The 14,513-nt window shown below is 45.4% G+C and overlaps 3 pseudogenes; all 3 read left to right on the top strand.

Moving 5' to 3' along the window:
* The first annotated feature begins 1,443 nt into the window (after positions 1 to 1,443).
* LOC104659765 lies at positions 1,444 to 3,364 on the top strand (annotated as a pseudogene).
* Positions 3,365 to 6,676: 3,312 nt separating this feature from the next.
* On the top strand, positions 6,677 to 8,271 carry LOC104659766 (annotated as a pseudogene).
* Positions 8,272 to 13,343: 5,072 nt separating this feature from the next.
* LOC104659767 lies at positions 13,344 to 14,204 on the top strand (annotated as a pseudogene).
* Positions 14,205 to 14,513: the final 309 nt, after the last annotated feature.

The raw sequence follows: 14,513 nt of genomic DNA, 5'->3' as shown, positions 1-14,513 counted from the left end.
TACAGTTTTAGCTTTCAATTTTATTTTATTTTATTTTATTTTATTTTTTTTATTTTTTTTTTTTTGAGGCGGAGTCTCGCTCTGTCGCCCGGACTGAAGTGCAGTGGCCAGATCTCAGCTCACTGCAAGCTCCGCCTCCCGGGTTTACGCCATTATCCTGCCTCAGCCTCCTGAGTAGCTGGGACTACAGGCGCCCGCCACCTCGCCCGGCTAGTTTTTTGTATTTTTTAGTAGAGACGGGGTTTCACCGTGTTAGCCAGGGTGGTCTCGATCTCCTGACCTCGTGATCCGCCCGTCTCGGCCTCCCAAAGTGCTGGGATTACAGGCTTGAGCCACCGCGCCCGGCCCAATTTTAATTTTTTAATCTACCTACTTATCTAACTTAATTTTTCCTCCTATTCCATGCTTTATATTCTGTCCCAGTCTCCCAACACAATTTCTTAAGTGACTCATTCATTTTCCAAAGATCAAATACTAAGTGTATTTATGTGTATTTTTTTCATTTCTATTGCTTTGAATAATAACTTAAACTCAGATAAATTTTTGCCCCCTTCCTACTCCTCATTTTCTAAATTAGCTTAGCTATTTATACACATTCATTCACCTATGATCATCTGGAAATCAGCTAGTGAAGATGCAAAAGCAAAAAAAAAGGTTTACTGGGATTTTAATTCAACTGCCTTAAATATTTAAAATATTAAATTATCCCATCCACGAACATGATTTATGTCCAATTTTTTTATGTTTCTTTTATATGCCTTACTTATATAAGTATGATGCACTTAACGGTAATTCCTAGATAAGTTACAGATTTTGTAACTGGACATTGGCATTAAAACTCAAAAGCATTTGAAATCACTTTTTCGCCTCCTTCCACAATGGAGGCCAGTTTCGGCCAAAGACACAGAAGGTCTCTGTGAAGGGGCTTTCTTCCTCACCTCACATCCTCAAAAGCAAAGCTCGATGAGAAGGAACCCGCTGAAATCCACCGGACGTTGAAGCCTTTTTATCAGTAATCTTTATAACTGACGCACTCAGCAAAATCCGGACACTGAGATCTCTTCATCTCAGTTTCTTCAGTCGAAGACTCTCAAGGGAAAGAAGTGAAGGGGAAAATGTATAGAAACATCAGCCAACAGCAATGTTTGTATCTTATTTGGATTTCAATTCAAACGTACACACTGAATAAACAATGTGTAAGGCAATTTAGGAAATGTGAACACTTGGATGTTTGCTATTATTAAGAAACTATATTTTTAGATGTGATAATACTTTGGTTATTTTTAAAGGATTTGGTTCTCTAAGAGATACATGCGGTAAATATGTATAGATGAAATGATACGGGAACCGCTCAGAAGGCGGCGGGGAAGACGGTGAAGGCTGCAGCCCGCCGACCCATCCGGGCTCTAATCCGCTGTCTCCGGGTCCCCAGGCGCCCAGACCATGAACCTCTGCCCCGCGGTGTACGACGCCGCCCGCGACGGTAAGCTGCAGCTGCTCCAGAAGCTGTTCACCGGCCGGAGCCCGGAAGAGTTGGATGAGCTGACAGGCGACGTGGCCAGCGCGGGGGGCGCCGCTGCTCATCCACCTGCTCTAATTGTTGGAGAAAGCCGAGTGCACCCCCAGCACGCTCCGGCCACCTGGACGCACTAGGATACCCGGTGAACCGGTGCAGCGCCAGGGTGGAGGCTGGTGGCTAGGGGCACTTCGATGGCGAGACCATCGAGGGCTCGCCACCGCTGTGGGCCTCCTCTGCGGCCAGCCATCTGGACGTGGTGCGGAGCCTGCTGCGCCACAGGGCCTCGGCGAACCGCGGCACTGCCACATGTGCCTCATGATCTCGTGCTACAAGCGCCACCGAGAGATCGCCAGCTACCTGCTGGAGCAGTGCGCCCAAGTGAACCGGCACAGAGCCAGTGGCAACACTACCCTACAAGACTGAGCCGTGTCCGGCAGCCTGGAGAGCCTGCAGCTGCTGCTGGGGTACCAGACCTTCATGGAATTACCTTCGCAGGACCCCGCTGCTGGCGCCAGCGTGACGGGCCACACTAGCATAGTGGAGTGCCTCATCCAGGAGCAGCCCAGCCAGGAGCAGGACGCGGGGAGAGAGGCCCAACCAGGGCTACCCCAAGAAGGCCCTCCACCAACCCGGGGTGCACGCAGCCTCATGGACTCCATGCTGCAGCTCCTCCGCGGAGGAACCACTGAACGGGGAATCTTACGAAAGCTGCTGTCCCACCAGCCCGGAAGCTGTGGTGGAAACCTTGGGATTTCTGGGAGCCACGTATTTGGAAAAGAAGCAAGATCTGCTTGGGATCCTTAAACACTGGAGACGAGCCATGGAGTCACCTGCCCAAACCAGAACCCCAGAAGCTGGTCTTGGACTATAGCTATTCCAGGGAGGTCCACACCACCGAGGAGTTGGAAGCACTGATAAGCCACCAGGATGAGATGCGCATACAGGCCCTGTTCATCTGTTAGCGAATTCTCTGAGCCTCTCACCCCTACACTTCCTGTTACATCCGTTGCTGGGGCACGGTGTAGACGAACTGCGGCAATTTCCAGCGCTGCATCCGCTTGCGGAAGTGGGACCTAGACGTGCAGCAGGTCAGCCAGCCTCTGAGCCCCATGACCGCCAGCAGCTTCCTCTCCTTCGCGGAACTCTTTCCTTACGTGCTGCAGGACAGGGCGGTCAAAGGCAGCTTGGGCATACAAATCGGCTTTGCAGACCTCATGGTGGTTCTCATGGAAGGGGTCTGGCAAATGGAACGTTTCCCGGACACAAGGAGCTGCAGCTGCCCAAGGAGCCTGAAGACGCGGCCCAGTTCACCAAGGCGCTGGACATCATCCTCCACCTGCTCTATCTGTTGGAGAAAGTGGAGTGCACCCCTAGCCAGGAGCACCTGAAGCACCAGACCGTCGACCACCTGCTCAAGTGTGCGCCCAGAGGCAAGAACGGCTTCACCCCTCTGCACATGGCTGTGGTCAAGGACACCACAAATGTGTACCACAAATGGAGGCAGATTCACCTCCCTGCACGAGGTCAAAGTGCTGCTCAACTGCGGGCCAACCCAGAGAGCAGGTCCTTTGACAACAACACCCGGCTGCACATGGCAGCCCAGAACAACTGCCTGGCAATCATGAACCCCCTGATCCAAGCAGGGGCCCACACAGATGCCACCACAACGCCTTTAGGAAGATGGCCTATGAGCTGCTGGAGGACAAGCTGCTGGCCAGGGGCACCACGCAGCCCTTCAACTGTATGACCCTGCAGTGCCCTGCAGCCCGGGCCCTGGACAAGAACAAGATCCCCTACAAAGGCTTCATCCTGGAAGAGCTGGAGGCTTTCATCCAACTGCACTGACTTGCCCAGAGTGTTTTCACCCTCCCCTCTTCCCTCTCCTGCTGAAGGGAGAAATGAGTTTTTTATATATATATTTCAAGTTGAAGAAATGCCTCTTTGTTTGTTTGTTTAAAGAAAGTTGTTGGCCGGGCGCGGTGGCTCAAGCCTGTAATCCCAGCACTTTGGGAGGCCGAGACGGGCGGATCACGAGGTCAGGAGATCGAGACCATCCTGGCTAACACGGTGAAACCCCGTCTCTACTAAAAAAATACAAAAAACTAGCCGGGCGAGGTGGCGGGTGCCTGTAGTCCCAGCTACTCGGGAGGCTGAGGCAGGAGAATGGAGTAAACCCGGGAGGCGGAGCTTGCAGTGAGCTGAGATCCGGCCACTGCACTCCAGCCTGGGCGACAGAGCGAGACTCCGTCTCAAAAATAAATAAATAAATAAATAAATAAATAAATAAATAAATAAATAAAGTTCTTTGCCTAGTATACAAAATAGTAATAATAATAATAACTTTGAGGCCACATGTTTATAATGATTGAGGTTGGGTTATAGATACATTCGGTTGTTTATATGCTCTATTATGTGTATGTTTAAAACTTTACATAATTAAAATCTACCTAAAGGAGAAAGTATTGATTTTTTCTATTATTTGCTAAAAAGAGCCCAGATGCTTTTTTAAATTTCAGAAACCCATATAAAGCATACGGTTTTCCAGCTTCCCATTCTCAAAATTGTTATAAGTTCGGTCTGTTTGGTACTTCTTTTTCACCATTCCAAGAGACGGTAACATGTTTTCTGGGCTTATGAACTTTAACCAGAAGGCTTTGCTCACACCTGAAGATATATTTAGATACAGTATCAAGAAGCAGACCGAGGTAGAAATTCTTTGAATGTCACCAATGTGCACCTTGAGTGGGGAATGGGGGGGAGTCTCCATGAGAAAGGGAGGGTTTGATTGCCGATAAGAAAATGAGGACTAGAAATAAGGAATCTCAAAATTTTCAGCGCAGTGCTGATGAAGACATGGCTAGCAGTCAGTTATTTATCATCACTGCAGAGATCAGTCATTTTTTATTTTATTAATACATAATATTTCACATATTTATGGGGTACATATGTCCGTTACATGCTTAGAATGTGTAATGATCAAGCCAGGGTATTTGGGGTATCCATCACTTGAGCGTTTATCAGTTGCCTATATTGGTATCATTTCAGGTACTCTCTTCTAATTATGTTGAAATATATTTAATATGGCTGCCAAGTATAGTCACCCTCGTCTGCTATCAAACATTAGAACTTATTCTATCTAACTGTATATTTACACCATAACCAACCTCTCTTCATTTCCCCTCCCCTCCACCTACCCTTCCCAGTCTCTCTTATCTATTACTCTATTCTCTATGTCCATCAGATTAAGTCTTTGAGCTCCCTCATATGAGTAAGAACGTGCAGTCTTTGTCTTTCTGTGTCTGGCTTGTTTTCCTTAACATAACAACCTTCATTTGCATCCATGTTGCTGCAGATCACATTATTTCATTCTTTTTATGGTCAAACAGTATTTCACTGTGTACATATACCACATTTTCATATTTTCTTTATCCATTCATTCATTGATGGACATTTAGGTTGATTTCATATTTTTACTGTTTTGAGTAGGTCTACAGTAGACATGCAAGTGCAGCTATCCCTTTGATATACTGATTTCTCTTCCTCTGGGTAGATACCTAGTAATGACATAGCTGGATCGTGCAGTAGTTCTATGTTTAGATTTTTGAGAAATCTTCATACTGTTTTTCATAATGGTTGTACTAATTTACATTTGTACCATCAGTCTATAGGAGTTCTCTTTTCTCTGCATATTGCTTGCATGTTATTTTTTGTCTTTTTAATCATAGGCATTCTAACTGGGGTGAGACAATATCTCATTGTAATTTCAATTTGCATTTCCCTGATGATTAGTGATGCTGAGTATTTTTTCGTATACCTCTTGGCCATTTGTATGTCTTTTTTTTTTTTTTTTTTTTTTTTTTTTTTTTTGGGAGACAGAGTCTCACTCTGTTACTCAGGCTGGATTACAGTGGCACCATTATGGCCCACTGAAGCCTCGACTTCCAAGGCTAAAGCGATCCTCCTGCCTCAGTCTCTCAAGTAGCTGGGACCAAAGGTGTTCACCACCATGCCCAGCTAATTTTTTTTCTTAGTTTTTGGTAGAGACAGCGTCTCTCTATGTTGCCCAGGCTGGTCTTGAACTCCTGGGCTTAAGCAATCCTTCTGCTTCAGCTTCCCAAAGTGCTGGAATTACAGGCATAAACCACCATTCCTGGCCTTGTATGTCTTCTTTTAAGAAACGTCTATTCAAATCTTTTGCCTATTTTTAATGGGATATCTGTCTTTTTAGAGATCAGTATTTTTAAAATCAAATCCCTTGGTTTAACATCAGAGTGTTGTCCCCCAACTTCATTAATTACATTTATCACCACAAATCAATGTCACTTTATATAACATTTAAATACATCATTCCAGAAAACTTAAGAAAATAACTAGTTTGTGTTGAGGCTGTTATAAGAAGAGTCCTATTGATCCTTGTGCAAAGCATTAATGTTTCTGCAAGGAGAGTATGGGGGCAAGGGAGGAAGTTAGAGGCTCTTCCTTTAGAGATTCAGTAAGAATAAATAGATGACTTTATCAGTTAAGCTGATTTTGACTGGAATGAAAGAAGCCTCTTATTAGACTGGCTTAAACAAAAAGTGGAGTTTAGAGGAAGGGACACTACAGTGTCTCAGGGCAGAGCCAAAGAACAAAGGAAGCCAGGATAGTGTCGGGCCCCAGGCCTTTTAGAACCTGGGATATGAAATATCACAGTTAGTCTCCCACCACCACAGCCTCTCACAAAATGCTGACCTTTTTTTCTCCCTTGATATCAGCCTTCTCCACATAATGGAAATCATAGATGCTGTCTGTACCAAGATTTGCAACCTGCAAACTCACCCAATGCTGAAGGAATGTTGTGTGTCTGGAAGGAATGAATCAGCAGTCTGTAACAATGTTGTACAGAAATGTTGTTACCTCTGAGAGAACTGTTTCCCCTCTAAGGTTTTCAGTGTATGAACTCATATGTTCTCTAAGTAACGATCATTTGATCTCCTCTTTTCAATAATTAGTTTTATTGCTAGCTTATAAATCAGTGTCATGCTAGTAAATGTCTAACAACTGACTCTCAAAAATTAAGAGAAAAGAGAAGGAAGAAAAAGAAAAAAGGCTTTAATTGTAATATTTGCCTGTTTGCCAGTATAAATACCTCCAACACCACCAATGTGAAGCTGCAACATGACGTCACTGAATGCAGAGATGGGGCCCAGTCAACAGTCCAGAGCCCATACAAACAGGATCCCGCAGTGCTGCTTATAATTTTTTTAGCCTCTAGAGAGCAATGTTAAATAGCAGTGATAGCAGTAAGCAGCCTTTCCTTCATCCTGATGCTTTAGTATCCAGCTGCAAATAACTTGCTCCCTGTGTGCTCCATTTGATTACGTGCTGGTGGGTTCCTGAAGCTCTGTATCTGGACTTAGAAAGAGGGGATGTTGGTCGTCGGCAAAGCCTGAGTCCTTTCCCCTCATTCTTTTCCCCAGGCAGCATGAGCTTCACCACTCGCTCCATCTTCTCTACCAACTACAGGTCCCTGGGCTCTGTCCAGGTGCCCAGCTACATGCCCAGTGGGTCAGCATCACGGCCAGTGTCTATGCAGGTGCTCGGGGTTCTGGTTCCCAGAACTCCATGTCCTGCTCCACCAGCTTCAGGGGCCTCTTGGGGTCCAGGGGCCTGGCTGAGGGGATGGTCTGGGGTCTGGCAGGAATGGGAAGCATCCAGAACAAAGAGACCACGCAAGCCTGAACAACCACCTGGCCTCCTACCTGAACAGAATGAGGAGCCTGGAGACCAAGAACCGGAATCTGGAGAGCAAAATCCGGGAGCACCTGGAGAAGAAGGGACCGCAGGTCAGAGACTGGAGCCATTACTTCAAGACCATCAAGGACCTGAGGGCTCAGAACTTCGCAAATACTGTGGACAATGCCCGCATCATTCTGCAGATAGACAATGCCTTTCTTGCTGCTGATGACTTCACAGTCAAGTATGAGACAGAGCTGACCATGTGCCAGTCTGTGGAGAGCGACGTCCATGGGCTCCACAATGTCAATGATGACACCAATGTCACTTGGCTGCAGCTGGAGACAGAGATCGAGGCTATCAAGGAGGAGTTGCTCTTCATGAAGAAGAACCATGAATAGAAAGTAAAAGGCCTACAAGCCCAGATTGCCAGTTCTGGGTTGACTGTGGAGGTAGATGCCCCCAAATCTCAGGACCACTCCAAGATCATGGCAGACATCCGGGCCCAATATGACAAGCTGTCTCAGAAGAACCGAGAGGAGCTGGACAAGTACTGTTCTCAGCAGATTGAGGAGAGCACCACAGTGGTCACCACACAGTCCACCGAGGTTGGAGCTGCTGAGATGATGCTCACATTGCTGAGACATACAGTCCAGTCCTTGGAGATCGACCTGGACTCCATGAGAAATCTGAAGGCCAGCTTGGATAACAACCTGAGGGAGGTGGAGGCCTGCTATGCCTTGCAGATGGTGCAGCTCAACAGGATCCTGCTGCACCTGAGGTCAGAGCTGGCACAGACCCAGACAGAGAGACAGCACCAGGCCCAGGAGTAGGAGGCCCTGCTGGACATCAAGGTCAAGCTGGAGGCTGAGATCGCCACCTACCGCAGCCTGCTGGAAGATGGCAAGGACTTCAATCTTGGTGATGCCCTGGACAGCAGCACCTCCATGTAAACCATCCAAAAGACCAACACCCACTGGATAATGGATGGCAAAGTGGTGTTTGAGACCAACGACACCAAAGTTCTGAGACTTTAAGCCAGCAGAAGCAGGGGACCCTTTAGGGAGCAGGAGGCCAATAAAAAGTCCAGAGGAGGCCGGGCGCAGTGGCTCAAGCCTGTAATCCCAGCACTTTGGGAGGCCCAGACCGGCGGATCACGAGGTCAGGAGATCGAGACCATCCTGGCTAACACGGTGAAACCCCGTCTCTACTAAAAATACAAAAAAAAAAAAAAAAAAAAAAAAAAAAACTAGCTGGGCGAGGTGGCGGGCGCCTGTAGTCCCAGCTACTCGGGAGGCTGAGGCAGGAGAATGGCGGGAACCCGGGAGGCGGAGCTTGCAGTGAGCTGAGATCCGGCCACTGCACTCCAGCCCGGGCGACAGAGCAAGACTCCGTCTCAAAAAAAAAAAAAAAAAGTCCAGAGGATAAAAAAGAAAGAAAGAGGGAGTGTGTCGTTGTCAATTACAGATGCTGACCAAGGACTAGTGAGGAAAAAGTCGCTAAGCACAGCAGTGCCCCACATCTGCCCCATGTTGGGGACCATGTTCTCTGAGCGAACTGTTGAGATCCACAGTCTATTTTTACCTTTTCTAGGCTATAGACTACTTAGGGAGTGGGGAGACTTAATAATTAGGCAACTTATTTAAACTCCCTTTGCCTCAGTTTCCTAATAATTTAAACAGGGGTATTAGAATATACACCTCGTATGACTTTTATGAGGTTTAAATGAAATAAGTCGTGTTAGGCAACAAATCCAATGCCTCACACACAGTAAATGCTCAATAAATGTTTTAATATCCATTTTAGTTATTTGTCTTTTTCTCTTAAATACTGTCAACCATAATATTGGTTTAATATGGTCTATATTACATTTTTAAAATGTCCTTCTTGTCCTTGTTTTCTAAGTTCTTTTTGAAAAATAAAGAATGTTTTGTCATTTGCCTTTTGGGGATTTATTACTCAGTTTTTCTTATAGATCTAAGAAGAAAGAACATTCAGTAACTCAATATAAGCCAATAAACTTCCACCTCATGTCTCTGCCTCACATGCCCTTTCTCCATGAGTCCTGGCCTTTTTCCAGCTGGGCTGACTCCCCCATCTAGCCACGCTCATCAACAGTTTTCTTTCTGGCCACTCCTCCCACTCTCTCAATTACAGCCCCCGGCACCAGCCCTCCACAGAAGCACCCTTTCAGCCAATACAAAATACCTTGATCACAGTAGTCTGTGAATAGAAAGTATTCTATTCACAAGTATCAGGTTGTTTTTGGCTGAAAAAAAAAAACAAAAATTTAAGCATAGCTCCTAAAACATTGTGTTACACAAAGTGGGAAGGGGTATTATTTAAAAACACAGGTACTTAAGTAGCTTTTTCCTGGCAAGAAAATAGAAAAAAGAGACTTAATTCACTCTATGTAAAAAGAAAGAATCTGAGTTTTGGGGGAGGAAGTTGAGTTTGTCGAGTTGCCTGGGAGCAGCCCAGGAAGGAAAGGAAGCTGTCCAGAGGGACAGCCAGGTGGCAGAGACAAAAAGCAATGACTGCAGGCAGGGGTTCCATCTGGAATCATGGTTAGAATGGTTATGAGATTTTTTTTAAAACCTGAGTATTTAACATCCGGAAATGAGTATTTAATATGCAATACATATCCCATCATCCTGAAAACATGACAAGATCTGCCAAGTTCACAGCATTATATGTTCAGAGTACTTTCTAGAGAGAAGAGAAGATATTCGGTGGGGTCTCACTGTTGCCTTCTCCTGCTGATCCAAACAAACGGATGCAAAAGGACTGTATAGGGAGGTAACCAACAGTAACATCAAAAAAATGTCATTTTCCTTAATTCAGCATCTAGGAAATTCCCACATGATGGAGGTATATTAGTTAGAGTTCTCCAGAGACAGAACCAATAGAATATATATATATATATATATATATATATATATATAGGTAGATAGGTATATGAGAGAGGATTTATTAAGGGAATTGATTGGCTCATGCAATTACAGAGCCTGAGAAGTCCCATGATAGGCTGTCTGCAAGCTGGAGAATCAGGGGAGCCAGTAGCATGGCTGTCCAAGGCTGAAGGCCTCACAACCAGGAAAGTTCATGGTGTAACTCTCAGTGTGAGGCTGAAGGCCTGAGAGCCCAGGGGACTGCTGGCGCCAGTTCCTAAGTTCAAGGCCTAAGACCCTAGAGTTCTGATGTCCACAGACAGGAGAAAAGAGACATCCCAGTTCCAGAATATCCTTTTTGGAAAAACGAATTCACCTTTCCTCTGCCTTTTTGTCCTATCTAGGCATCCTGCTGATTGGATGGTGCCCACCCACAATGAGGGTGGATCTTCCCCAGTCAGTCCCCGGATTCGCACACAAACATACTTTGACAGACACACTCAGAAATGGTGCTTCACCAGCTATCTAGTCAGTTAACATCTGAAAGTAACCATCACAGGAGGTAAGGGCTAGCAGAAGGTCTGGCCTGTGGACCAGAACTGGTGTCCTTAGAGGACCAGCCATTCTTCCAGTTTCCATGAATGAATGTCCAGCAGATCCCCAGAGCCTATTCTCTCCTACTTCTGCCTCTCAGCAATGGCAGCCGGAGGTGAAGGGGGAGCATCCAGGACACAGAATACATGGATGAGTATCTTGGGCTCATCAATTAGACATGAAATTTCAGAGGCTTTGGAACCAATGCAACTCTATCCTCCATAGGGGCTAGGTAAAATGAGGCTGAGACCTATGGGATTGCATTCCAAGGAGGTTGGGCATTCTTAGTCACAGGGTAAGATAGGAGGTCAGCCCAAAATACAGGTCCCAAAGACCTTGCTGGTAAATCAGTTTGCTATAAAGAAGCTGGCCAAATACCAACAAAATGAAAATGGTGATGAAAGTCACTGTTGGTCGTGTTCAATGCTCATTATATGCTAATTATAATATATTAGCATGCTAAAAGACACTCCCACCAGCACCGTGACAGTTTACAAATGCCATGGCAAGGTCAGGGAGTCATCCTATATGGTCTAAAATGGGGGGAACCCTCAGTTCTGGGAATTGCCCACCCCTTTCCTGGAAAACTCATGAATAATCCATCTCTTGTTTAGCACATAATCAAGAAAATACCATCAAAATGGCCAACCAGCAGCTCTCAAGGCTGCTCTACCTATGGAGTAAACTTTTTTTTTTTTTTTGAGACAAGTTCCGCTCTGTGGCGCAGGCTGGAGTGCAGTGGCCGGATCTCGGCTCACTGCAAGCTCCGCCTCCCGGGTTCGCGCCATTCTCCTGCCTCAGCCTCCCGAGTAGCTGGGGCTACAGGCGCCCGCCACCACGCCCGGCTAACTTTTTTGTATTTTTAGTAGAGACGGGGTTTCACTGTGTTAGCCAGGATGGTCTCGATCTCCTGACCTCGTGATCCGCCCGCCTGGGCCTCCCAAAGTGCTGGGATTACAGGCCTGAGCCACCGTGCCCCGCCTCCATTCTTTATTCCTTTACTTTCTTAATAAACTTGCTTTGACTTTACTCTATGGACTTGCCCCGAATTCTTTCTTGCACGAGGTCCAAGAACCCTCTCTTAGAGTCTGGATGGAGATCCGTTTCCTGTAACCGAAAGATTTTTCCACAGTGGACACACCTTAGGTCATTAGCGAGGGCAAAGAGGGAGGTGGTGGTGACAGCATTGTGGGTCACATCACTTGGAACCTCTGGATTAGATCACACCTATTCAGACTTCCCTCTAGCAGGGTACAGTTCCATTTGATGAGAAATGATGCCTTCATGAGCCCTGAATTCATCCACATTAATCTCTTGGTTACTGCCTGACTCACTGAATAGGGAAAGCCTATCGCTTCCTGTTGTCTCATCTATCCCATGATGCATTTGAAGCAAAATTGTGCCAACGTGAGAAAATATGGGGATTCAAAACATTATCCAGACAAATGTAATGAGTCACCTTGTTTTTGAAACTGCCTAGTTTGTGAAGGTCAGATGCTATTGGTTTATCATTTCTGCCAGCATTATCAAAAAAAGGAAGAAAAGAAGAATAAAGCTGAAATGGTTGCTCAGTGATTATGAGAAGCAAAAGAAGATCTGTTTAAAAATATGTAGTAGTCATTGCTGAGGTTTATTTACTTAATCTTCATCAATTTGTAACATTAAGGAGGTATAACCTGCAGACTGGGCATGGTGGCTCATGCCGGTAATCCCAGCACTTTGGGAGGCCCAGGCGGGCAGATCACTTGAGGTCAGGAGTTTGAGACCAGCCTGGCCAACATGGCAAACCCCTGTCTCTACAAAAATACAAAAAGTAACTGGGTGTGGTGGTGTGCACCTGTAATCCCATCTGATTGGGAGGTTGAGGCAAGAGAATTGCTTGAACCTGGGAGGTGGAGGTTGCAGTGAGCTGAGATCACACCACTGCACTCCAGCCTGGGCAACAGAGTGAGAAAGACTCTGTCTCAAAATAAACAAACAAAAAATCGTTTTTACTATACCCGATAACAATGCTTGAAAAACAAAATTATTTCTTTTTTGAAAGATAGAGGGTTTGAGGTCAATCTGATTTAACTGTTATTTTGTAGTAATCAGATCTTCTAGAAGTCGTTTGATGGCAGCTATGATGTCATGCATTTTGGAGTCAGAGGTGTTAATGACTTCCTGGAAAAACTTAAGGGAAATTTTATGCTTATGAATCTGATTGAGGATTATTTGCACAAAATTGACTAAGTTGATAAATATAATACAAAAAGGATTATCTGAATCCTGAAAAAAGACTGTTTGAAGTCAATCTCCTTAAATATTCTCAAGCGAAAAAAATGTGCAAAATAATGTATATGCAGTACTAAATTTATATATGGGTGAAATACAAGCATATATATATACACATATAGAATACCTTTGGAAGAATCCTCAAGCAATTGGTAACAGGAGTCCTTTTCAGGGAGAATGAATAAATGGGGAGTGTCAGGAAACAGTTTCATTATGTAGCATTTTAAATATTGGACCCCACGCATTTGTTAGCTAGTTAAAAAAGTCTGAAGCCTTTCTGCGCTACCCACAGAGGGGTCCATAAAGCGTTGTTCTGGATTCCCCTCGTAACTTAAAGCGAAACTTTCACAATGTCCAGAGCCCTTGATGTCCTGCAAACGAAGGAGGATGTCCTTGCAGCAGGAACCCACTTAGGTGGCACCAATCTTGACTTCCAGATGGAACAGTAAAAGGAAAAGTGATGGCATCTACCACATAAATCTGAAGAGGACCTGGGAGAAGCTTCTGGCAGCTCATGCCACTGTTGCCATTGAAAACGCTGCAGATGTCAGTGTTATATCCTCCAGGAATAATGGCCAGAGGGCTGGGCTCAAGTTTGCTGCTGCTACTGGAGTCACTCCAATTGTTGGCCGCTTCAGTCCTGGAACCTTCACTAACCAGATCCAGGCAGCTTTCTGGAAGCCATGGCTTCCTGTGGTTACTGACCCCAGGGCTGACCACCAGCCTCTCACAGAGGCATCTTATGTTAACCTACCTACCACTGCTCTGTAAAACAGATTCTCCTCTGTGCTATGTGGATATTGCCATCCCATGCAACAACAAGGGAGCTCACTCAGTGGGTTTGATGTGGTGGATGCCGGCTCGGGAAGGTCTGCGCATGCGCGGCACCATTTCCCGTGAACACCCGCGGGAGACCATGCCTGATCTCTCCTTCTACAGAGATCCTGAAGAGATTAAAAAAGAAGAGCTGGCTGCTGCTGAAGAGGCTCTGACCAAGGAGGAATTTCAGGGTGAATGGACTGCTTCAGCTCCTGAGTTCACTGCTACTCAGCCCGAGGTTGCAGACTGTTCTGAAGGCGTGCAGGTGCCTTCTGTGACTATTCAGCAGTTCCCTACTGAAAACTGGAGTGCTCAGCCTGCCATGGAAGACTGGTCTGAGCTTCCAGTCTCAGGCCACTGAATGGGTAAAAGCAACCACTGAATGGTCTTAAGTTGCCCTTGCACGGGCTCTTAAGCAACATGGAAATAAGGTTAATGGAAAATAAATATCAGTTTCTAAAAAAAAAAAAAAAGTCTGAAGCACAAAAAATCTCAAAATATGTATATAGCACATGAATGATTATAAATATTTACAAAAAATAAAGTTTAAAGAGGGAGAACATTTTTATAGGAAAATAATAAAAAGTTTTTTTGAAATGTCATCTTACACAATTAAAAACTAATTAAAATTAGTTTAACTTTACATTAGCTATAACAAAGGTTAGCTGATCATTGCAACTGAGCACAACTCTTTCAGCTGA

This window comes from Rhinopithecus roxellana, chromosome 4 (genome assembly GCF_007565055.1).
Source record: "Rhinopithecus roxellana isolate Shanxi Qingling chromosome 4, ASM756505v1, whole genome shotgun sequence".
NCBI lineage: Eukaryota > Metazoa > Chordata > Mammalia > Primates > Cercopithecidae > Rhinopithecus > Rhinopithecus roxellana.
This window is presented reverse-complemented; position numbering and strand designations above follow the sequence as displayed.